This window comes from Rhinolophus sinicus, linkage group LG01 (genome assembly GCF_036562045.2).
Source record: "Rhinolophus sinicus isolate RSC01 linkage group LG01, ASM3656204v1, whole genome shotgun sequence".
Lineage (NCBI taxonomy): Eukaryota > Metazoa > Chordata > Mammalia > Chiroptera > Rhinolophidae > Rhinolophus > Rhinolophus sinicus.
This window is the reverse complement of record NC_133751.1, coordinates 1,968,559-1,990,642: the sequence shown is the minus strand read 5'-3', so window position 1 is coordinate 1,990,642 and position 22,084 is coordinate 1,968,559. Positions and strand designations below refer to the sequence as shown.

Genomic DNA, 22,084 nt, shown 5'->3' with positions numbered 1-22,084 from the left:
AAATGTAACATCCTCTGTTACGCGTGTTCTAAAGCATGTGCATGGCCCTACGTGTATGTACACGTGTGTGATAGTTTCAGAGCCCCGCATTATCACTGTTAGGACCAGCGTGTGCTTCCGAGACTGACATGTGTGTGCACGGCTCGGAAAGCGTGTGGAACTGGCACACTTGTTCCCGAATTGAGGGGCTGCTGGGATCGGGTGACGCAGTGGAGACAGTGTCTGTGAAGAGGGTGACGATGGCCCTGAGGCGCTGTGGTGTTAGTAAGCCCCACGGGGCCCAGGTTCTCAACCTGCAGGAGGGGGGACTCTGCCTCCTGCTGCGGGGGAAGTGGCTGTCCCTTCTGTCTCTGGCTGGTGCTGTCAGTAAGCTGGTAGGGGTGGAGGAGCCTCCTCAGGGACAGTGGCCTGGGCCAGGCTGCTTTCCCACCAAGGAGCATCTGTTTTCTAGAACGTTCCACACTGTGTTCCTCCCTCTGGGACGCCCATGAAGTAGGTTGTGTGCATGCAGGTTCCCGTTGTGGATTGTGTCACCGGTGCGTTCCTCCGAGCATGGAGCCGAAGCTGCAGCGGGCTGTGGCCCCCCACTCTGCTTGGCCCGGAGGCCGCGGGTCGGGGTCCAGGGTGTGTCACAGACGCAGCCGGCGTGGCAGCTCCTTGCCTCTTGGTGACTAGAACGAAAGGCTGAAGCGCCTCCTGCTGGCCGTGCCTCTTAGCAGCAGCACGTGTGCCGGTGCGGGCTTCGTACTGAGGGTTCCGGTGGGGGGAGCAGGGTCACAGGCAGCGGCTGCCGTCTTCGCCCCCTCGCTTGCGCGTGGGCTGAAGCCAGGAGGCGAGTCCGTGGGAAGCCCAGGACCGAGCCCCGCCCGCGGTGCACCCTGACGCTGAAGGGGGGGCGCCAAGGCCCCATGGCGAGTCCCAGCAGGCCCGGCACCTGCGTCAGTGTCACGCACGCGATGCCCCTGCTCGTTTTTCGCGCCCTTTGCTGTCTTGTGCCTGCAGAGTGAGCTTCTGCCAGGACGCGCGCTGGCCGCCGGGCAGACCTGGCGGAAGGTGGCGCTGCTGAGCCCCGGGACCTGGTTCGCGGCGTGTCCGGGCCCGTCCGCCACGGTGACCACAGCGTGCCCTCCTCTGTGAAGTCCTTACTTTCCGACTTGCCGTCGCCGGGCGGCAGTAAGTCCCCCGGCAGGTCCCGGGCACACGCGGAACTTCCCCTCTGCGCTCTCCGATCCACGGGAACGACCGTGTTGTTTTCCTTCTTTTTCCTCTTACTGTCAATAATTAGGTTAATTGATTTTCTGTAGTAAGCTGTTCCTGTTTCCGGGTAGAAACCAAATCTGCTCACGATTTTTTCCTGTGTTTTTTTTTTAACCTCGTGGCTGGAGTCAGGTTGCTGGTATTGTATTTATTATGCGTGTTCCCTGTGGGGGTCACGCCTACTGATTCCTGCAGCGCCTCCGGTGTTTGTCCCTTACAGCGATGGGACTTTGGGGCCCAGAGGTTGTCACTGTCTCCTGTTGTCACAGGAGAGTCTGGAGCCAGCACGGCACCTTCGGGGAAGCATGTGATGAGTGTACATGCTATTCTAAATTGCCTCGACTTTAGGGAGTGTTGTTATCAGGAAGTGAGGGTGCATTTTGTTAAATCCAGCATTCTTTTAAAAGAAATACAATGAATTTTATTAATACCATGTTTCCCTGAAAATAAGACCTAGCTAGACCATCAGCTCTAATGCGTCTTTTGGAGCAAAAGTTAATATAAGACCTGGTCTTATTTTACTATAACATAAGACTGGGTCTTATATAATATAAATAAGACCGGGTATAATATAATATAATATAATATAATATAATATAATATAATAATACCAGGTTTTTATAATATAATATAATAAATATAATATAATACCAAGTATAATATAACATAATACTGGGTCTTATATAACACCAGGTCTTATATAATATAATATAATACAATATAATGTAATACTGGATCTTATATTAATTTTTCCTCCAAAAGACACATTAGAGCTGATGGTCCAGCTAGGTCTTATATTTGGGGAAACACGGTAGATTTCCTACCATAAAACCATCCTTGCATTCCTGGAGCAAACCCCACTTGGTCATAACGTATCATTGTCTTTTTAGTGTGCTGTTAGATTCTGTTTGCTAATTTTTAAAGGAATTTGTGTTTATCTTTGTAAGTAAAGAGCAGTGGTTCTCAAAGTTTTGGTCTCTTTACACTTTTAAAAAATGACTGAGGACTGCACAGAGCCTCTGTTTTTTGTGAGTTGTATCTATTGTGGTTCTCAGCTAGGGGTGACCCCCACTAGGGCACATTTACAGTGTCAGGAGATGTTTTTAGTTGATGCAACTGGTGATGGGGAGTGTTGCTACTGGCTTCTAGTGGGTAGGGGCCTGGGATGCTGCTACATGTCCTACGGTGCCCAGGACCACTACAGAGAATGATCTGGCCCAAAATGTCAGCTGTGCCACAGTTGAGAAACCCTGCTGTTGATCTATAGAGGGTGCCAAAAAAATGTATGCATACTTTAAGAAAGGAAAAAACTGTATTAAAATTGTAATATTCAAAATATACCGACAGCAAAAGATGAATGCAAGTCACGTGTATACATTGTTTTGGCACCCCCGTTATATGGACACTGTTGGTGAGTGTTTCTGTGATGACTCTCAGGAGGTGTGTCCCTCTCATCACATGCAGCCTGGCTGTCCTGCAGCTGCACTGTGTTCATCCTGCCGTGTCTTCTGTAGCTGTTTGTAGCTCCCAACCCCTTGTTCTGCCTTGGGTTGGGAGAGATGTATCAACCTTTCCTGTCACCAGCCTGCTTTGATTGGTTTGCATGACATCCATTGTTTCTGCTTTATGAAACAAGCTGCTGGGTTCTTTGGTACATAGGCATGATATCTTCTTTAAGAACTTTAGTTGCCAGCATCATCCATGTTTCTGCTTTGTCTCATTTCATGGCGCTTGGCCTGGTATTTTATATTGTCTGATATCAAGCGTTTGAGGCCTATTTTTCTTTTTGGCATTTCCCCGTATACATTTATTCACTATTTTCAACTCTGCTGAATTGCGTTGTTTGAGGTATTTCTCTGATATCTAGCAGAGTGGGTTTTGTTTTGTCAAGTATTTCTCTTTTTCAGTAGGTGATCTCCACCTGCCTCAGGTGATCGATAGGCTCCGTGTGTTTGTGTGTTTGCAGGGTCAGAGATAAAATGTGTGTCCACGTGCCATTTGCAGACTCTCTCACAGGGCGTGTGGCCTCTGTCCTTCCCTTTCCGGTTGTTTGGTTTGTGCTGTGTTTGGTGTGGTGACCTGACGTAGCTGAGGAAGTATGTGTTTTGTCTTGGTGGTTACCTGATGCGAACCTAATGCGAGTATCTTTCTATCAAATCCTGCGTCCTCTCCTTTGAATAACGCCTGTTGTTTCTCTGCTGACGGCGACAGTGCAATGCCCCGTACCTCCCCAGCACCAGCTCTGCACCTCACGCACACCTGAGCGTCTCTGGCCCATGTTGTCAGGCCCCGCTGTCATTTCCACTCTGCTCCCTTGAAGTGCCCGTGACTTGTTCTCTGCCACCTCCCTGCCAGCCCACCCCACGTGCTGGTTGGTTGTCACAGCATTGAACGCTCACGTGCTGTACGGTCAGCTCTCGCGACTGATGCTTCCTTCTCCAGGTAAACACCTCGCAGCTCAGCCTCATGTGTGTCCAGCTCTGTCGTGGGCACAGGTTCGGATGCATGGCAAACGGAGCCGCTTGTTGTGTGTCCCAGCCCTGCTTGCCTCTCCCAGACCTCCTGCCTTCAAGTCTAGTTCACCATCTTATTTTTTACTCCAGTGTTTTGTTTTGTTTTTGCACATGTTTGTATGTCTTTTCCTTCGACTTGGTTCCTTTCTTCCTGTGACACACTGCGTGAGCTGTGTTTCTTGTAAATGGAGCAGACAGCTGGGTTTTTAACTGCTGTTTCTCTTTACGTGGTTACTAACATACTTGGACCTGCTCCGGATCACCATCATTCACCACCCTTTTCCTTGGTGTCCTGCCTTGTCTGGAATTGCACCCGTTACCTGTTAATCTATTGGAATGTCTACCTTACACCATAGGGATGCACAGCTGACTTAGCTAAAGCTCACTGCTGGCTCTGCTTTCTTCCCAAATCGTGTACAGGCCTTAGAATCAGAACTTTGGCTTCACAGTGTTTTCAGACCCGCATTTTCTGGGCATGTGCAGCACCGTGCTGGCGTTTGCACCTCACTGCTCTGACAGAGTCCCCGCGTGGCCCTCGGGAAGGCCCTGAGCCCGGAGAAGAGACCCTGGGGCAAACGCAGGACGGGGAGGGACCCTGGGTGCTCTGCGCACGTGGGCTGGACCCTGGTCGGTGAGCCCGTCTGTTCCCACGGGGGCCTCTGCTTTCCCTCCCAGTGCTCAGGGGCGAGTGTGTCCCCAAGAAAACCAGCTGTGCGATTATGGTGTTTACACTGGTGTGAGGAGAGCAGGGGTGCGTCCGAGAAGGTGGGAGGGGGACCAGTGGCACCCGGCCCTACGGGATGCACGCAGCCTGCGTGGCCTCCGCGGACAGAAGCCCAGACCTGCGGCTGGTTCCCGTGTAGACTCATCCTCGTGCTGCAAGGACAAGACGTTGGGATTGAAATGGGGATGGCGGAAGCCAGGAGCCTGGAGCTCTGTGTCCATGAGCATGAGCGGGGGCCGCCGTAACAGCTCAGGGGAGTCCTCCCCGATTGTGAATTGCAGAGTTCCACGTCTGTTAGGAGCAGGTTCAGCCACGTGCGGTAACAAATCTGCAGGTCAGCTGTTCTCCCATTACCAGTGAGACAGCCCGATGTCCCCGGCTTCCCTCTGATGTCCCTGTCAGTCGCAGCTCTGTCCTCCCCGTGACGGCTTGCTGGTCTCAAGGAGGCTGCTCCTGCCTTGCCATTTCATCTGCAGCCCACGCAGGTGGGATAAGGGCACAGCTGGGCAGTTTCCTTTTGAAGACTTGTCCCCGTGCTCCACCCACTGGCTTTCCTCCCTGTCCATGGCCGGACACAGCTGTCCAGGCTGCAGGGGAGCTGGGACCTTATCTTGTTGACTGAGGCTGTGTCTGCCCGACAGAGTGTCCGCCCTTTTGGTACAGAAGCAAGTGACAGTGAGTGCTGGACTGGCAGTGCAGGGGAGGAACAAACTTCTCTCTACCCTCAAGGTTCCTCCAGCTGGTCTAATAAGTGAACAGTCACGAGACAGATTAGCAAGAGAAAATGACCAAATTTAATACGTACATCGTCCTAGAACCCACATACATGAGAGGTTCAGAGACAGGGGAAATGAGGGGTACATGACATCCTGAGCTCAGGGTGAGGTAAGGTTCCTGAGGCTTCAGAGGGTCACTGCAGGACGATAGAAGAGCAGATGTCCAGTGATTAGTAGTTTGCCCTGCCCTGTAGAGAGGTCAAAGAAAGGTTATTTCTGCTGATATCTCTTATAATAGGCAAGGTCCCTAATTCATTTCTTCTAGGTAGTTGGGGGTGGGGACAGAAGTTTGTTTGGAGCCTACAGGGTCTTGCTTGCCTTCAGAACAACCCTCCTAACACAGAGGCCCTTTCTGAACCCCTAGAGCAGCCACCCCCTTCCTGCCACTTCCCGGGACAGTCAGCATTCCAGAAACCGGCCTAGCCTTGACCTTGGACCTGAATGTGACAGAAAGAAGGCCTTTTCCCCATTCCTTCTTGCTTCCCTCTTCACCGCACGCTATACACATTGGTAGTTCTGCAACTGTCGACTTGCATTTCTGTTCTTCCGCGTGGGGGCTGGTCAGGTCTGAGCTTTCAGTTTCTTTGAAAATAAGACAAAGGACAAGTCGACAGCCTCAAGCAGGATTCCTCCCTAATCGCTCAGCCACCTCAATTGGTGGCTGTCCAGCTGCGCGTGGGCAGCCGGACCTGTCCCCTGGACCTTGAAGCGCTTGTCCCACGCCCGCTCCTGGCTGCTGCCACCGCCCACCTTCCTGGCATGCGGACAGCTTAGGTCAGGGGTGAGAAAGACTCTGGCTGCGAGCTCCTGCCTCCCTATAGCTCCTGCCTCCCCACTGGGAGGGCCTGGGGGGACAAGAGCCCTGCCGCTCTGGCCCAGGAAGCCCACAGGTAAGGGCGCGGTACGGCCGGGATGAGGCCCCAGTAGTGGGCAGGAGAGAGTGGGGTTCAGAGCAGCACGTCTCAGACCCCATGGGCCCCGCCCGAGTCTGCACCCTCTGTGGGTCTGACGCTCCCTCCGCTCTGGCCACAGACAACAGTGGGATGTTCTTAATCCAGGACCAACCCCCCCCCCCCCCCAGCCTGCCCTGAAAAGCATCCCATTCCCCTTAATGTGCCTCGTGTCTGTCCATCCTCACCTGGAGCTAAACTCCACGTAAGAAGCGCCCAGACCTGTAGAGAATTTTTATAAGTGTTTATAGCAGCGAAACTGACAACGTGGGGAGAAGATCTCCAATGCTCTGGAGAAGGGCCGTTTGGCAGCTTCTTTTATGCATGTGAGACTAAGGAGGGGATGTAAGGAAGATTACAAGGAAGGGGAAAAGCGAGTCGGGGATCGGATTACGGGGTCATCCACAGGCTTCTGTGCTCTCTGAGGGTTAGCACCCCTCCCATGGCTATTTCGGTTATTCAAAGGTGTGTGAACAAGGACGATGGACCGGCTGGAAACCTTTCGCTAAAGAGGTTACAGGCCTAGGGCTGCCCCCACCCTGACCCGCTCAGGTGGGGATTCGGAGCCGCTCACACTGTGAGCTTCCTTCCGCAGAAGGCCAGAGGCCAGGCCTGTATATGTCTGACCTCTCTCCGCCCCTGTCAGCCCACCCACCTCAGCGCCTGCACCGCAGTCCACAGGCGGCTTCGGCAGCATGATTCCTGCGTCTCTAGTGTCTCCCTGCCAGGGTGGTCAAAGGCTTTGTCTGCCACGAACGTCCCACAAGTGACTGAAAACGCAGAATCACGGCTCACGTGTGCTGTGAGCCCTTAGAGCTGACAAGCCGACCTGACAGGCCCTGAGAGTCACACACACATGAACTTGTGGACCACAAGGACCCAGGTGACAGGTGACACAGGACGTCCCATCAACTCCCTTTAACGTTGCTGGCACATTGACGTTTTGGCTGAATGAGGTTAAATAGAATACATTATTCAGAGTAGTTTTACTTTTTCCAGTGTTTTAATGCGGGTACCTGAGCACTGAGCTTGTCACATGAATCGCTTTCTTTCTTGGAGCCGCCCGTTGAGTGTTATCTGTCAACCTCTGCCTGGGACAGACCCTGCTTGCAAAGTGCGTTTCCTCTGCTCTCCCATGCTTGTGAAATCTGGAGAGTTCTTAAGTCACATACTAGTTGAGAGGGAAGGCGGCTGTCACCCTGCCTTTGCTGCCCGGACAAGCTGTTTCTTTTTGGACGGCTATCAGGTTCACACAGGTGGCAGGAGGATGCGGTTCTGAAGGGCGAGTGTGTGTTCAGGTCCGTGTGGTGGGACGGGAGGTACAGCCTTCCATGGGTGCCCGAGGGGTGCTGGTTGGGTTCTGAGGACAGGCCCGTGCACGGGGACCATGCCTGCGAGAGAAGGGACTTAACCAGAAAGTTCTTGGGTGTGGTGGGTTTTATGCTGCAAAAGAAGTCCCCCGACATTTAAGAGAGAGGGGTTCTCTGTGGTCCTGCTCATGGTTTAGTTTCTGGGGAGTTGAAATCGATGGGTGTGGGTGTTCGTGTGGTGAGACCTGGTGCCTTGCCCAGTGGTCCTGCGTGACCCGGAGTGGATGGGCCGACGGCCAGGCCAGGTGTCCACAGGGTTTGGCACAGGCCCCACCTTGGGCCTGCGCGGCAGGAGGTGAAAAGCTTTTCTCTGATGGGAGCTGTGTGCTGGCTTCCGCAGGTGGTTTGGGTGAGTGAGAGGACTCTTGTGTGTGGCAGAGCCAAGGGCTGCCAGCGAGGGCTGGGATCGCAACAAAGGCCCTTTTCTGTAAAGACTCAACTAGACCGCTGTCAGTCTGTTCATTTCACAATCAGATGTGTGGTTACTGTTGCTGCCAGGACCTGTAGTGGGACGGGGGTGCAGAGCACCGTAGATGTGGGTCTGCCCGTGTCCAGGAGCAGGTGTGGCCACGTGGGGCACTGGTCAGCAGGCCGCGCCCGCACTCCCACGAGAGCGTGCTGATGGCCTTGCCAGGTCGGGTCACCAGAAAAGCCCATGCAGGGAGGGATCTTAGAGCCTAGGTCTTGTGGCCACGGGCGGAGGAGCAGCGGTGGGGGGGGTACTGGGGGGCTTGAGTCAGCCCTGCGGTGGTCAGCACATGCCTGCTCGGACCCCTGTGAGGAGCCTGCACAGTGCAGCCCATGCTCGGTGGCTGTCGCGATCATTGTCCACCTGGTTGAGTGGACTGGCTTCTCTGCAGAGCAGAGAGCTTGTGCAGCCGCCCCAGACTCGGGGCAGAATCCTTCCGATCCGACAGTCGTCCCTTCCCTCACGTGGTTTGATCGGCAGCTCCTTGTACTCACAAGTATTCCCAGAGGATTCAGCCTGATGTCAGCAGGAGCGACTCCTTCTGCTTCCAGCTCTGCACTGTCCCCTGCCTCCGTGTTCTTTAATTCAGTTCCGCAGCTGCAGACACAGTGGCTGCACAGCGGGTCTGGGCACTGACAATGGTTCTTCTGAACTTGGAGCTAGAGGGAGCTGAAGGTGAGCTGCTAGAGGCAGTGGGAGGTGTGCCATCAGCTCTGGGGGTCCTCGTGGGTCAGGGGAGCCACATCAGGGAGCCTCCACTGTCTATAGAGAGCGCTTGACACCTGTCAGTGAAGCTGGCTTGGCGAGCACCCACTCACCTGTGGCAGGTAAAATGGGGGAAGTCACACCCGCCTCTCAAGGAAACCAAAGCAACAGAGTATCTGATCTCAGAAACAAGGTAAGTATCCCTTGCGGGCCGGAACCAGAACTGAAGTGCTGAGCATGGGAAGGGCCCAGGCTGGGGGCTGTGGAGGCGCCACCTGGAGGTCCGCCGAGGGAAGTGCAGGGTCCCAGCTGCTCTGCCATAGAAGCAGACACTCATGGCCAGCTCATGCTGGAACCAGGGGCTGGCATGGAGGTGCCCTGCTGGTGAGAGGAGCCGAGGTAGGAGGAGGGAGGCAACACAGTGGCCGCAGCCTTCTAGGAAGCTGGGCCCAGAGAGGGCAGCAAGTACACAGCTTCTTGACGCAGAGCGAGGCAGACTGAAGGTTGGCCTCTGCCTGAGCTGCAGCGTCCCCTACATCGCGAGGCCACAAGAGCCCCAGGCACTGTCTCCTCCCTGGTCTGGATGGAAGGCTCAGACCGCCAACTGGAGGCCGCTGCACACGGCAGGATGGAAGGTTCTGCAAAACTGTGCCAAACTCGCCATCAAGATCAGAGTCACGCAGGAAGCCTGACACGAAGACAGTGCACAAAGTCTGCGCCAAGCGGATACTCTCCAGTGAAACTTGGTTTGTGATGTGATTTGGAAAGACGCTAGAAAGGTGCTGCGTTTAGTGCGCTCAGAGTGCTGGGTGAGCCTGAGCAGCTATTAAATGGCAGGACACCGTGGAGCAAAACTGGTTGTTTATAGGGGCTGCTGAGCGACCCCCACCTCCCTGTCTGGTTTGGAATTGGGAGAGGTGAAAATGTCAACTTTTCACTGATCTGTTGAGGCACGTGGGTTAAATGTCCAGCAGCCCGGCCTTCCTGATTCTGAGCCCCAGTGTGGGATGGGTGTACCTGTGTGGCAGAGCGACACCCGGGATCCTTGGGCAGGAGAGTCCAAGGACGGACACTCTGCAGGCTGGGGGCCCCGGAAGGAGGAGCTGACGGCAGGTCAGCACGTTCTCAGTGGACAGTGTGTGAGCAGCCGTCCCCGAGAGGTGACCGGAGGGCTGGGCGTGATCTCCCAGTGGTCAGAAAATGCAAGTTCAACCACGTGGGGTCACAGCCCACTCCTTAGATCAAACACCAAAGGGTGGGCTGAGGGTGCCCAAGGTGAAGGGGCCCACGTGGGAGCTGGAGGGCTTGGACTCCGGCGCAGAAAAGGGGGCCATTTACAGTGGGCATGTGCTCATGAGGGAAGGCACCTTTCCAGCACAGAGGGGCAGGAAGAGCCCTGGGAGCAGGTTCCTGGCCGTCTGGTGTCCTGGGAAGGTGCACAGGAGAGCCATGGGGCTCCCTCCCCACAGAAAGCCTGCGTATGGTGCAAGAGGGGAGGCGACACTGCCACTGTCGCTGACGTGTGACTCAGGACCCCTGTTCACAGCGGGTTTGTTCATGTTGGTGGGATTTCTGGGGCCCTTTTGTGTTGATCCAGGCACACGCATGTGTAAGCACTGGGCTGCGGGTGCAGCTGGGCCCGGCGGACCCCCGGGCTGCTGACTGCTGTAGGCAGGACTGTGGGGGTGGGGTGGGCAAAGTGCCCAAGGGGCCCCCCCAGAAGGCCCAGCAGCCCACAGCCGGGACCTACAGTGTTTTGAGCAAGGTCCAGCATCTTCTTCCTAAAGTAGCCCGTGCTTCTGTCTTTTCTCCAAACAGGAGAGCCTTTTGGCCCCTTCTCATTGTCCTGTCCCCAGTGTCATTCAGTGTCCTGGGAGCCTTGTACGGGAAAGCAGTGGGATTTAATGCAAAGAGCAGATCTGCACTCTGCTCCCAGCTCTGCCACTAGTGGGCTCGGGCTGCACTTCCTCCCCTTTCCAGAAAAACGGGAGGTGCAAACGGTCACACTCACTGGGAAATGAGGGCGTTCTAGGTGGCAGACAGCTTCTCCCGGCACCTTTTGTCTGCTCCTCCATGGAGCAGCGACCACACGCCAGGTACAGACAGCACATGCCATGGGACCCAGCGCACCTCTAGGAACCCAGGGCACCCCACATGGCCCAGGGCACCCCTCAGAGCCCAACACACCCCACGGGGCCCAGGGCATCCCACATGGCCCAGCGCACCCCTCAGAACCCCGTGCACCCACATGGCCCAACACACCCCTCGTGGCCCAGGACCCATTCAGCCTATGCTGTGCCCCCCACTCGGCTCTCTGGCCACGGGCCCATCTGGAACCGCTGTTGCGGGGTGTCTACCCCACCGCTGCATGGTGCTCTTGTCTTCAGAACCCCCCTCCACCCCTGCCACAGAGCAACCCCTTAATTAAAACAAAGAGGCAGAATCTCTGTTCATCTTTTTCATCTTGTTTGTTCTGGACGCTTGTTCCCGGGGACCTGGACAGGCCCCTGCACTGCTGTTTGTCAGGTTCTTGGTCACAAGTGCACGGTGGCCGCCTGGCCACTCCTTCTCTCAGAAGACCCGTTATTTTCCATCTGTGGTTGTACAGAAGGTGGGATTCTCAGGAACACGATGCAGATGGGGCGAGGGACCAGCTCCAGGTGAGGGAGACCTGGCCCCGCAGGGAGCAATGCGCTGGGTGCTGGCCCTCATTAGGGGTGTTGTTCACCATCCTCCCTCCCAGCCTCAGGCCTGGTCCTGCAGGACAGGGGCCGCTGCCTTCTGTTCGGTGTTTATTTTCCGTCCTCAGTTCCTGGCTACCCAAACCAGATCCTCTAACAATTTGACGTGGACGTTCTCTGGAAGGTTCTACGTTTAGTTTGAAGAATGTCTGGTCTCCACAGTGGCTTTAAGGAATTGTCTTTCTCATCAATTCCAAGCTGTTTTTCAATGGCCGTATGTGCAGTAAGGAGCTCTCAGGGAAGGGCCACCACTCACGGTGACAGTGACATCCCAGCTCCCTGTTTGGGGCGTGGCTTTCCCAGCGAGGGTTCCTTGCTAGGGAACTTTTTAATGGAGGTGGTCCTTACACTTGTTTCTTGCTTGCATTCTCTTTTAAAGGTTATGAAGATAATTCTACCCATTTTCAAAACTACAGGACTTTAGACTTCCTCCCCTGGGTCCCAAGCTGCGTCCGAGCGCCCTGAGCCCGAGCTGCTGGAGCAGGGAAGGGCCTGAGATGGGTGCCCTGCAGGCCCACTGATGACACCTCCTAGGGACGGGCCAGAAACCCACCCGGCTGGTCAGACCAGGAAACTCCCCTGGAGGCCTGAGGGCTTTTCGGTTCTCACTCTTTTGAAGATTATAGACATATCCCCATTTTCTAAGATAAAATCGATCCGGCTTTCTTACCTGGGCTTCTGAGCACGAAACCTCAGCTCTCTGAGCCACGGGTATTATCAGCACAGGGGACCCAGTCTCTCTTGAACGTCAGTGCATGGATTTTCGTGGTGTCCTTTCTACCTGAGACCTTGGTGTGCCTGGTCCACACTGTGTTGGACGGTCAGGAGGCCCAGGAAACGCCCTCTGGCTGTCGGGGTCTCGCACATCCCTGCCCACCAGGGACTCAGCATGACCTTGATGGCAGGTGTGGCATACAGACCACGATCTGCTGCGACAGAATTACCTTTGGGGTCTGTGGGCATGAATTGGGGCTTATACTAACTCTGGAACTAAAAGATATAACAAGGATTGTATATCATGCTCATGACATGGGGGAAAGACTTTGCTTCTCTTTCATATTTTTTCTTGCTAGATCTGTTTCATTGCTTAGAATGAAATTTGTCTAAGCATTTAAAATTTATATTATCTTCTTATTTTGAAATCTAAATAAATTTTTGTCGAAAAAAATCAGACTCAGACGAAGGCCAGGTGTTAAGGCTGACATGGCAAAGGGCCAAACTAGAAGCCAGGCATCAGAAAAGCCTCTTGCGCGTGAGTCCTTTCGGGAAATTGCCATTTTGTGAATTTGCGTTGTAGAAATTGTCTCCATTAGATATTTTCTACACACTGACTGAGTGAAGGTGCGGAGACCTTGTTCTGCAGGTCCACTTCACAGCCCCGTCTGTCACACAGTTGTCCCTTGTCATATGGTTGTCCCTACAAGCCAGGTGTAGCCCACGCTGGTGCACCCAGCTGGGAGCCAAGTGGGGGAAGCCGGAAAGATCTGGGCTGTGCCCAACCCCAGCCGGTTTGACAACACTGGCTCAGCTTTCAGTCCTTTATTTAAAGTTGGAGGAGACTGGGCTGAGGTGGAGGTGGCAGTGTGGAGAGAAGACGGAGGGCAGCACAGGGAGCTGGACAGGACCTGGGAGAGCAGGGTGGCAGCTGGCCCTCCCCCGCCCTAGGTAAGGTCACTGTTGGGGAGCCTGCAAGGTGTTGTCATGGTCGCTGGCTACAGGTGGTTTCTCTTTACTTTTTCTGTCTTGAGCCTTTTTCCATAAGGTTAAAAAAATTGGTTTGCTTCCCCTGGGAAAATGCTGACGTGTCAGTCGGCAGGTCGGTAATTCCACACCCAGCCACGTAATTGTCCCCTGCCCACCACGCTGCGCCACAGCGACGGGCTGAGCACTGGTGGCTGGGGCGTCACGGTTGATCCCATGGGACCTCGCGCCATCCTCATCTTTGAGGCTAAAAAGTGGAGTGGGAGACCCGGAGGTGGGTCCACCTATGGGAAACTCTACACAGCTGGAAGCTTCTCCTGTTCCCAGAAGGAGCTTGGCCGGTTTGGGCAGTAACTCGCATGGTGTTGCACACACTTGCTCACGCCCCAAGGTGAAGGGTGCGCCCCCGTTGTTACTCACAGAGCTGGTGAGAGGGAAGCCGGCAGGGCTCCGGTGGGGCCGTGCGGTGGGGCTGGGAGCCCAGAGGCTTATCCAGCATCGTGCAGTCACCCGGCAGGACTCCCCAGTGTGGAAATGGGGGGAGCAAACCCTGCGCGAGAAGGCTACTGAGGCTTAAGCAGAAATGGATCCCAGCTTGACACAGGCCAGCACCCAAACCGCCAGGTGCCGCACGCCATTCGATCCGTGTCAAGGGGTCCAAGGGGATGGCCCAGCGTCAAGTTGTTACACCACAGGTTGGGCACCTGATCCAAATATCCTCAATAGGAGAATGGTGACATACTTTTTAGTATATCGCTACAATGAAATAAATACCCTGCAGCTAATTTCCCAGGAATGAAAGTGATAGTAACGATAACAGCACCCACAGACCCTTGACTCACTGCTTCATACAACCCACTCATTTAACCCTCATAACCTGGGGATGTAGCAACCTTACCCCCGCTCTACAGATGAGGAAATGGAGGCTCAGAGAGGTTTAGTACCTTTCTCAAGGTCACACAGCTTAGGGGTGGAGAGGCCAGGATTTGAACCCAGATGGTGTGTGCTCATGTCGTATTTACTGCTTCTCGCTGTAAGGAGAGGTTTGCATGATCCAAAAGACTTCCCCGTGTCTTCGTCTGGTCAGGGTGCTATAACAGAACACCATAGACTGGGTGACTTTTAAAAACAGACGTTGATTTCTCGTAGTTCTGGAGGCTGGAAGTCCAAGCACAAGGCGCAGGTGTCTGGTGAGACCTGCTGTGGTCCACGCATGGTGCCTTCTTGCTGTGTCCTCACAGGGTGGGAGGGGCGAGGGGCCTCTCAGGTCTCTCGTGTAAGGACACAGGTCCATTTTTGGAGGCTCACCCTCATGATCTAGGCACCTCCCAGAAGCCCCACCTCCAGTAACACCCCATGGGGCCTTTGGTTTGAACATATGAATGTGGGGGGACACAAATATGCAGTCCACGGCGTAGAGCATTGAGTGAGCAAATCCATGTATAGAGTCACCCAACATCACCACATGTGGCGGCGTCTGAGTCGACCTCTTCAGCGGAGCGGACGCCACTCCACGAGCCCTGGCCGTGGAAGGGTCCTCTCTTGACGGCTTGAAATTTTTACAGCAAGAATGTATTACTCTCTGCTAACTCACAAAATCTCATTAGTTACAAAATCTTTTTGAAAACACAGAGTCAGGTGCTTTTTACAATACTTTGTTTGGCTGCTGACCTGAGTAGCGGGTCTGCACCAGGTGGTGAGTGGCTGCGGCTCGCAGTGTCCCAGGTGGAGAGAGGGGCTTTGAAGTTTTACGCTGATCCACTCAGACCTGATTTTAGAAGGTAGTGAAACAAAGCTGCTTCTTTAATCTCCTTTCCTCTGGCACACGCCTCCTTTCAGAAACCATAGAAGGCCCCTCCCCAGTGGCGAGGCTCAAGTGTTCTCTTCTTTTCAGCAGAGATGAGGGAGGGGGCATTTCCAGAGCATTTTTGTTCAATTTTGCTTCTTGGCTGTTCAGGACATGGTTCCTGTTTATAGAAGTGGTGGTTTTGCGGTTAGACGGCCTGGGTTAGAATCCTGATTCTGATGCTTACTCGCTTTCTGTGTGACTCTGGGCAAGTTGCTTAACCTCTCTGCACCTTAGTTTCCTCACCTGTAAGATGAGGCTCATAGGAGTGCCTGCCCCCTAAGGGTGCTGGGAAAAGTGAGTGAGCTGTTGCACACACAGCCGTCAGGACACCCACGCCCAGTGGCGGTGACCAGCACGCATGCGGGGGCACTAGTGACAGAACAATGAACTCCAGGTAGTGTTAGAACGTCCTGCCTGAAATTCCAGAACCCAGGCTCCCTCTCCAGGGAGCTGGGGTGGACACGGCCCACGTCCATCCTGCTGTGTTCTGATGTGTCCCCGGGGCCTGATGTGTGCTGGGCAGCTGAGCCAGCCGGGCACTGCCAGCCCCTTGCAATGCAGCAGAAGCATGGACTAGCCACTCGGCTGACTGGGGAGAGCAAAGCCTTCTGCAGGCGGTTTGGGCATGTGGTGTGGATCTGGGTGGGTGGTGTAGACCCGGGCGGGTGGTGTAGACCCGGGCAGGTGGTGTGGATCTGGGCAGATGGTGTAGACCTGGGTGGGTGGTGTGGACCCGGGCGGGTGGTGTAGACCCGGGCGGGTGGTGTAGACCTGAGAGGGTGGTGTGGATCCAGGCGGGTGGTGTGGACCCGGGTGGGTGGTGTGGACCTGGGTAGGTGGTATAGACCTGGGCGGGTGGTGTGGACGTGGGTGGGTAGTGTGGACCCGGGTGTGTGGTGCAGACTTGGTCATGTGTTGTAGACTTGGGTGGGTGCTGTAGACCCGGGCAGATGGTGTAGACCCAGGCGGGTGCTGTAGACCCAGGCAGGTGGTGTAGACCCAGGCGGGTGCTGTAGACCTGGGTGGGTGGTGTATACCTGGGCCTGTCGTGTAGACCCGGGCGGGTGGTGTAGACCCAAGCGAGTGGTGTAGGTCGGTACAACTCAGCCTAGGAAGGGGGAGGCCCCGGCTGCTGTGGCCGATCACTTAGCCCGAAGGTGTGATAGAAATTTTAACAGTGATTTTAGTTGAAATGGTTAAGAATAAAGAAGCTGACTTCCGTGAATTTGAAGCATCGTGATAATTGTTCTAACAGGTTTCACATCTGCCTGAAACCATGTTTTGTGTAACAATTGCATTCCGGGCAGGAGTTTTGTTCTGGGCTGAGTAAGGCTGAAGGTGCTGGCCAGCAGGAGGGCAGTTGCTGAGACGGGTTCACGGTGAGCTGCAGCCTGTCTGCGGCCCAGCCTGTACTTGGCTGCACAGTGTTTTGCTTCTGAATGACTACCAGGCAGTTCTCGCAGGAGCCTCAGCCGTGTGTACCCATCTTCCTCACCCTCACCTTCCACTGGACTGTCGCTGCCCTGACGTGCAGCCTTGAAAAGATCAGTTTTTAATGTTCCCATTATCTGGGCTCACCGAGGGCCGGGGAGCCCGTCTCATGTCCTTGGAAGGCTTTACAGGCACCCTGTGTCTTCGAAGAGCGTCCTCACCTCTTCGCCCTTAACAGGTGAGCCCCCCCCCCCCTCGTGGCAGCATTACCCCAGGACACCTGCTGCCGGCAACATCTGTGCGTGGCCTGCGTTCGTGAAGTGGCTGCAAGCTGCACAGACAGCGCCTGGCACAGAGTTTCTGACCTCAGAGCACTCAGAACTTGGCCGCTGGCCTCTCTGGGCTCACACCTCAGGCTGTTTACTTGTGTTTGGTTTGCATAGTAACCCGTTGGTGGAGTGTTGCGGTGTGGGTTGGGAGGACACTGTGTCAGCTGGTCCCTGCAAGCACCAGACTCCTCCCTGGAGCCTCTGCCACTGCATTTCATTTACCCTGGAGTGACTCAAAGCAAAGTGCCTTTCCACCTGGGGGGGCTTCACTTTTGTTATTTCCTTATTTTCTTGTATATTTAAAGCTGTGGAAGGGCAGATTGGTTGAGGTGTGGCATACAAACCGCCTGCCTCCCGCAGGCACCACCGCTGTGCGTCTGAGGAAGGGTCCCAGTGGAAAGGGACACAGGCCTTGGTCGTGCTCCCAGAACAGTGTGGATGTGAGCAGGCCTGGAGAAAGCTTCTCTGGGACACGCTTGGGCTGCAGACTGTGCCTCTCCTGCTTCTTCCTGAGACCAGAGGAGAAAGCGCAAGGAACTCGTGCCATTTCCAAGGCCGCCGGAAAGCACCAGGAGCTCCGTGTCCAAGCGGTCAGTGGGGCGGACGCCCTGGGCGTAAGAATGAGGGGTGAGCATGACACCGTCAGCTGCAGAGCCCAGTGAGGCCGTGGGGCTGGGGGTCGCGAGTGAGTGCGTTCAGCAACTGTCCTCCCTGTTGGTGGTCCAGCAGCGTGTGGCTGGCGTCCGGAGGGTTCTCTCCGTTCTAGTGTGCGCTCAAGTGTGGATAAACAGGCGGGTGAGAGGGCGCGTTCCCAGTGGGCTAGCAGCATCTCATTAACCTAATAAATGCAGTCGGCCGGTGTATGAGAGCCTCCGCTGCCTGGGACCAGCGTGTTTAGTGAGTGCGGAAAGCCCGGGGCACAAAGCACAGTGATGACTTCCGCAGCTTCTTTCCTTTTGGAAGTCACCACCTGTCGCTGCCCTTCTGCGGGTTTAGGCAGGTTCCACATTATAGAGGCCCAGGACAGCAGGAAGTGGCACAGTGCCTTTGGGGAAACTGGGAAGAGTGTGATTATGAATTAATAAGAGCCTGAGATATGGAGAAGTGGGGAAAAAGTCCAGGCTGCCCTGACGTCTGGGGACTGCTGCCGACGCAGTAAGCCAGGAGTCATTGCTGGGGGTCTGGGTTGGACTGGTCGCACCAGGGTCCCCAGCATCTGTGAAACCTGGTAGAACTCGTGGGTCTGCCAGTTATTTGGTGACTTTGTGCAGAATTTATCTGGAGTTGGCAGCAGTATCCAGAGAGCCCAGCTGTCATGGTCATTAGATGGATAAATTCACATGCCGTACCCGTCACTTAGCACTGCTTTGGTGTGGCTTACCTGGTTGTCACCTGCATGTTTGGCGTGGTCTCCTGCACCCGTCACCAGCCTGTCTGGGTGTGGTCTCCCTGATCTGTCACCACTGTGCCTGGGCATGGCCGGCATGGCTGTTCTTGGTTTCTGTGTGGACTCTGCAGCCTCCGACCTCAGCCCTCCCGGTTAACTCGGGCCGTCTGCACCCAGTTCTGGGATGTTTCCAGATGGGATCCACCCTTGAGGGCCAGGACTGGGAGGGGAGGCTGGCAGGAAGGGGGCCAGGTCGGAGCTCTGACCTGCACACACTGGGGCTCCCACCTGGGGAAGGGAGGTGGCCGATGGGACGAGGGCTGCAGAGCCGGGTGCTCAGGTCCGGTGCAGGCGGGGACTGGGCTGTCCCACATCCCCCTGCCCCTTCCCTGGGGGCACGCAGAGGGGATTGTGTGTCTGTCTCTGCACAGTTCCTGCAGGGAGAGCGAAGCTCTCTCTCCTGCCACCCAGGTGCCCGCCCACCTGCCCTCCCCTGGTCGCTTAGCTTCACGTCCCTCCCTGGGGGTCACGCTCTGAGGCTGTATTTTATGTTCAGTGCTGGTTGGCTCCTTGTTTCCAGGGCAGGGCTGGTAGCTCTTGGCAGATGCTGCATGGGCAGCGCATGGCTCTCTAGGGGCTGTGCTTCGCCTGTGGCCTCGGGGACCCCGATGGCTGACAGATGGGGTCCTCCGCTGGACATGGAGGTGTCAGCGGGGTAACAGAACTTTTCAAAACTACATAATGATGACAGGTTCCTATTTGTCATTCGTATTTCCCCATGTCTGATGGTCGGATAGTTACTACTAGCTAAGCAGGAGTAATTGATTATACCTTGAGTTTCTCTCAGTTGTGGGAGAAAGGGAATGTGGAAATTTTATGAGAAAACTTACTTAGTCTACAGAAAGGTTTTCTTCAGTTTTTAAAACATACCTTTCGCATGGCTGCTCTGAGGAAACCACCAGAAGAGTCTGTCAGCACACTCCTGCTCTTCTCTTTTCATATTTATCATAAATCATTAATTTTCAGGTCCAGGGAAGTCATCTAGAGATATTATATCCTTGTGACATTTCCTTGTGTAATATGTTCAAATTCGCTTTGTTTTCTTTAACCTTAAGTAAGAGACGTGGGGAACGAAACCGCGTAGTAATCCAGAGGCAGGGGTGACATCGGCCCGTGTGGAGTTCTCAGGCAGGGGGCGACGGGACCCTCGGGTGGCGGGGCCTGAGCACTGACCAGCCGGACACGCGGCCGTCAGGAGCCTGCGGGGAGTTTCCACTCAGCAGAAACACTGCCGGAAGAGGATTTGGGTAAAATTCCTATGCCAACCTTTATTTCAAAATAGATAAAGCCAAGATTCTCAACAGGCTAGGTTTGCTGCATTTGACACAAATAACGTAAAAAGCATGATGAAAAGCGACGATGAACTCAGCAATCCTTACAGGTGATAGAGCCAAACACAGGTTAGGGGTTCAGTCTTGGTTCTGCTTGGCCTGGAGAGAATTCTCAGGTGTGTCTTTTCACCTCTGCCGGCCTGTCTCCTCCAGGGCACTGGTTCAGGAAAGGCTCCCCATTTGGGGCGTTTACCACGTCAGGCATTTTTCCAGGTGCTTTCCCTGTAGCAATCCCTTAAATGTCACCACCACCCATTGATGTAGGTAGACTGATTATTCCCAGTTTACAGTAAACTGAGGCTCAGCTCGGAAGTGGGGGCAGGTGCTGGGATTGGGGCCCAGTCGCTGCCTGAGGCGGTGCGTGCACCCTCGCCAGGGTGGTCACAGCGGCCAACACAGAACCTGGGCGTTTCGGCCTCTTGCAGTGTCATCGGGAGAGAAGGGACTCTTTCGGTGACAAAGAGCCACTGAAGGCTCTGTGGTCCACAGTCCAGAGCGAGGATGAGAGCCAGGGCCTCCTCCGCCCGAGAACCGACCACCATGCTGGGGCCGGCTGTGTGCCCAGCGTGGGAAACTGGGAGTGATGGGGAGTGGGGTGGCTCAGGTGTGGCCTGTCGGCCCCTCTGCCCTCCACCCCCAGCACCCCAGAGCTCTGTGCACACCTGCCACCTTCGTGAGACCTGAGAGAGGCCCTGCGCCCAGCTCAGCCTCGAGGGCCAGTGTCCCTGAGGCTCAGATGCACCGAGGGGTCCCCGGACCCTTAAGGCTGCTGCTATCACTTCGGGATGGTTTTGTGCGGTAGATCGCTGAGCCGCTGTCTGTGAGAGGATGGTTTCTTTCCCTGATTTATTAGAAAGGCAGAGGCCCGAAAGCCTGGGAGATTGGCCTGTTTCTCAGGCTCTCAGACGAGAGCCTGCTCGTGTCCCAGGAGAGCAGGCACGGCTATTTAAAAGCCAGTCCTCCCAGGTCAGCTGCCCCTCCATCTACTTTGGGGACTCGGGACCCGGAAAGCCTTAGCCAGCAAGGTGATGCTCAGGGCAGTGCTTGGAAGCCCATTCCCAGAGGCCCGAGTAGAGGAAGGAGTTCTGACCTGCTTCCTCTCCTGATGGCTTGTTGGCCCTGAGGCCAGGGTGTAACTGTGGAGGGGCCTTCACTGTCCAGAGAACCCGGGGCCAGCCCCCAGGCCACACTGCAGACCCGCTGTGGAGCGCAGGGGTGGGGTCAGGCTTTCCCAGCTGTGAGCCCTCCCCACCGGGCGCAGGGTGGCGCCCTGGGCCCGTGGGCCATAGCCAGGTGGGGTAGGAATGGGGAGCCTGCCTGTTGCCTGCTTGGAAGCTGGTCTTTTGTGTCATGTGCCAGGGAAGGTACACAAAGCAATGACTTTTCATGTCACCTCCGTACAATGTGATAACCCTGAAATAAGATACATTGGCTGGAGAACCCTCGAGATACGCTCCCAAAGCAACCCTTCCTGCTCCATGTGTCTGTTGGGGGGCTTTCTGCACCGGCAGCAGTTTTCTCGGGGTGACATGACTCTCCCTGGATGGCTTTTTCGCGTCTTAGTTTCTTCATACAGAGTCTGTCTCAGGCTGGGGAGATGTGGGAGGGAACAGACCTTCACGTGTCTGCTCGTTCACTTGTCCAGTCTATTCACCCCTGTTTTCTGGAGAATAAGAGGTGTCACTCTTCCCACCATTCTCCGCACGGCGTTGCCTGGAGCCGTCTTGGCCCAAGGGCCTGGAGTTGGAACTGGGGGTCACATCTGGCCCGTCTGGTGGGGAGCTGGGCAGCTCTGCTCTGGACAAGGGAACTGATGGCCCCAAAGACAGGATGTCTGCCCATCGCTTGCTGGCCTTTCGGGGCCGCCTCACTGGCTCGCCCACGTGGCTGTGGGGTTGTGCAGTCGGGGTCCGTCGGCTTCTGACAGGTGAGGGGGGACAGTGTGCAGTGTCAGGTCCGCCATCCAGGGTCAGGGGCTGGGCAGGGCACATTGACCTTCCCCCTGCCTGACCCCGATGCCACCTGCCCGCAGCAGCTGGCACCGAAAGCCGCTTATTGGATTAGTGGGTGCCCGGCAGCCCCCACAGCGGCTGAGGAAAGCCCATGTTTCACGCGCGGCTTCAGGGTCCTGTTTTCACTTGAGTTGGTCTCCAAGATTTGTGGTCATAATCCCTCCTCCTTGTCCTCGGGCCAAAGGTGACACCCACTCACGCTGCCCGCCTTCTCCCTGCTCTCAGAAGCACTCGGGACAAGATGCTGGCCAGCTACTCAACCTGCCTGTTCTCAGGGGTTTGCGCTGCCCTGGTGGCCGTGGCTGTGGCCTATTACTTGTACTGGTGAGCGTGGCTGTGCCCGGGGCTGGGCCGTCCTGGGGGGGGGCTTCCAGGAGCTGAGGCTCTTCCCCTCTGTCCCACCTGCCCACCAACTGTCCCACCCCCAGTGGGACCCTCGTGGTAGGTGGGAAGCCAGTTACTTCTCGAGCACAGCCCGT

At 55.4% G+C, this 22,084-nt stretch overlaps 1 protein-coding gene across 5 annotated transcripts in view; it reads left to right on the top strand.

Annotated features, from left to right (window-relative positions):
- Positions 1–22,084, top strand: part of AGPAT3 (1-acylglycerol-3-phosphate O-acyltransferase 3) — a 97,355-nt gene that overhangs the window by 31,912 nt on the left and 43,359 nt on the right. Inside the window, exon 1 of one of the 5 annotated variants that reach the window (XM_074324526.1) lies at positions 17,003–17,405. The exons of the other annotated variants lie outside the window; for them this stretch is intronic. The gene's annotated coding sequence lies outside the window, so the exon portion shown is untranslated. Of the gene's footprint in view, positions 1–17,002; positions 17,406–22,084 lie in introns of those variants that run through there. 5 annotated transcript variants of the gene reach the window in all.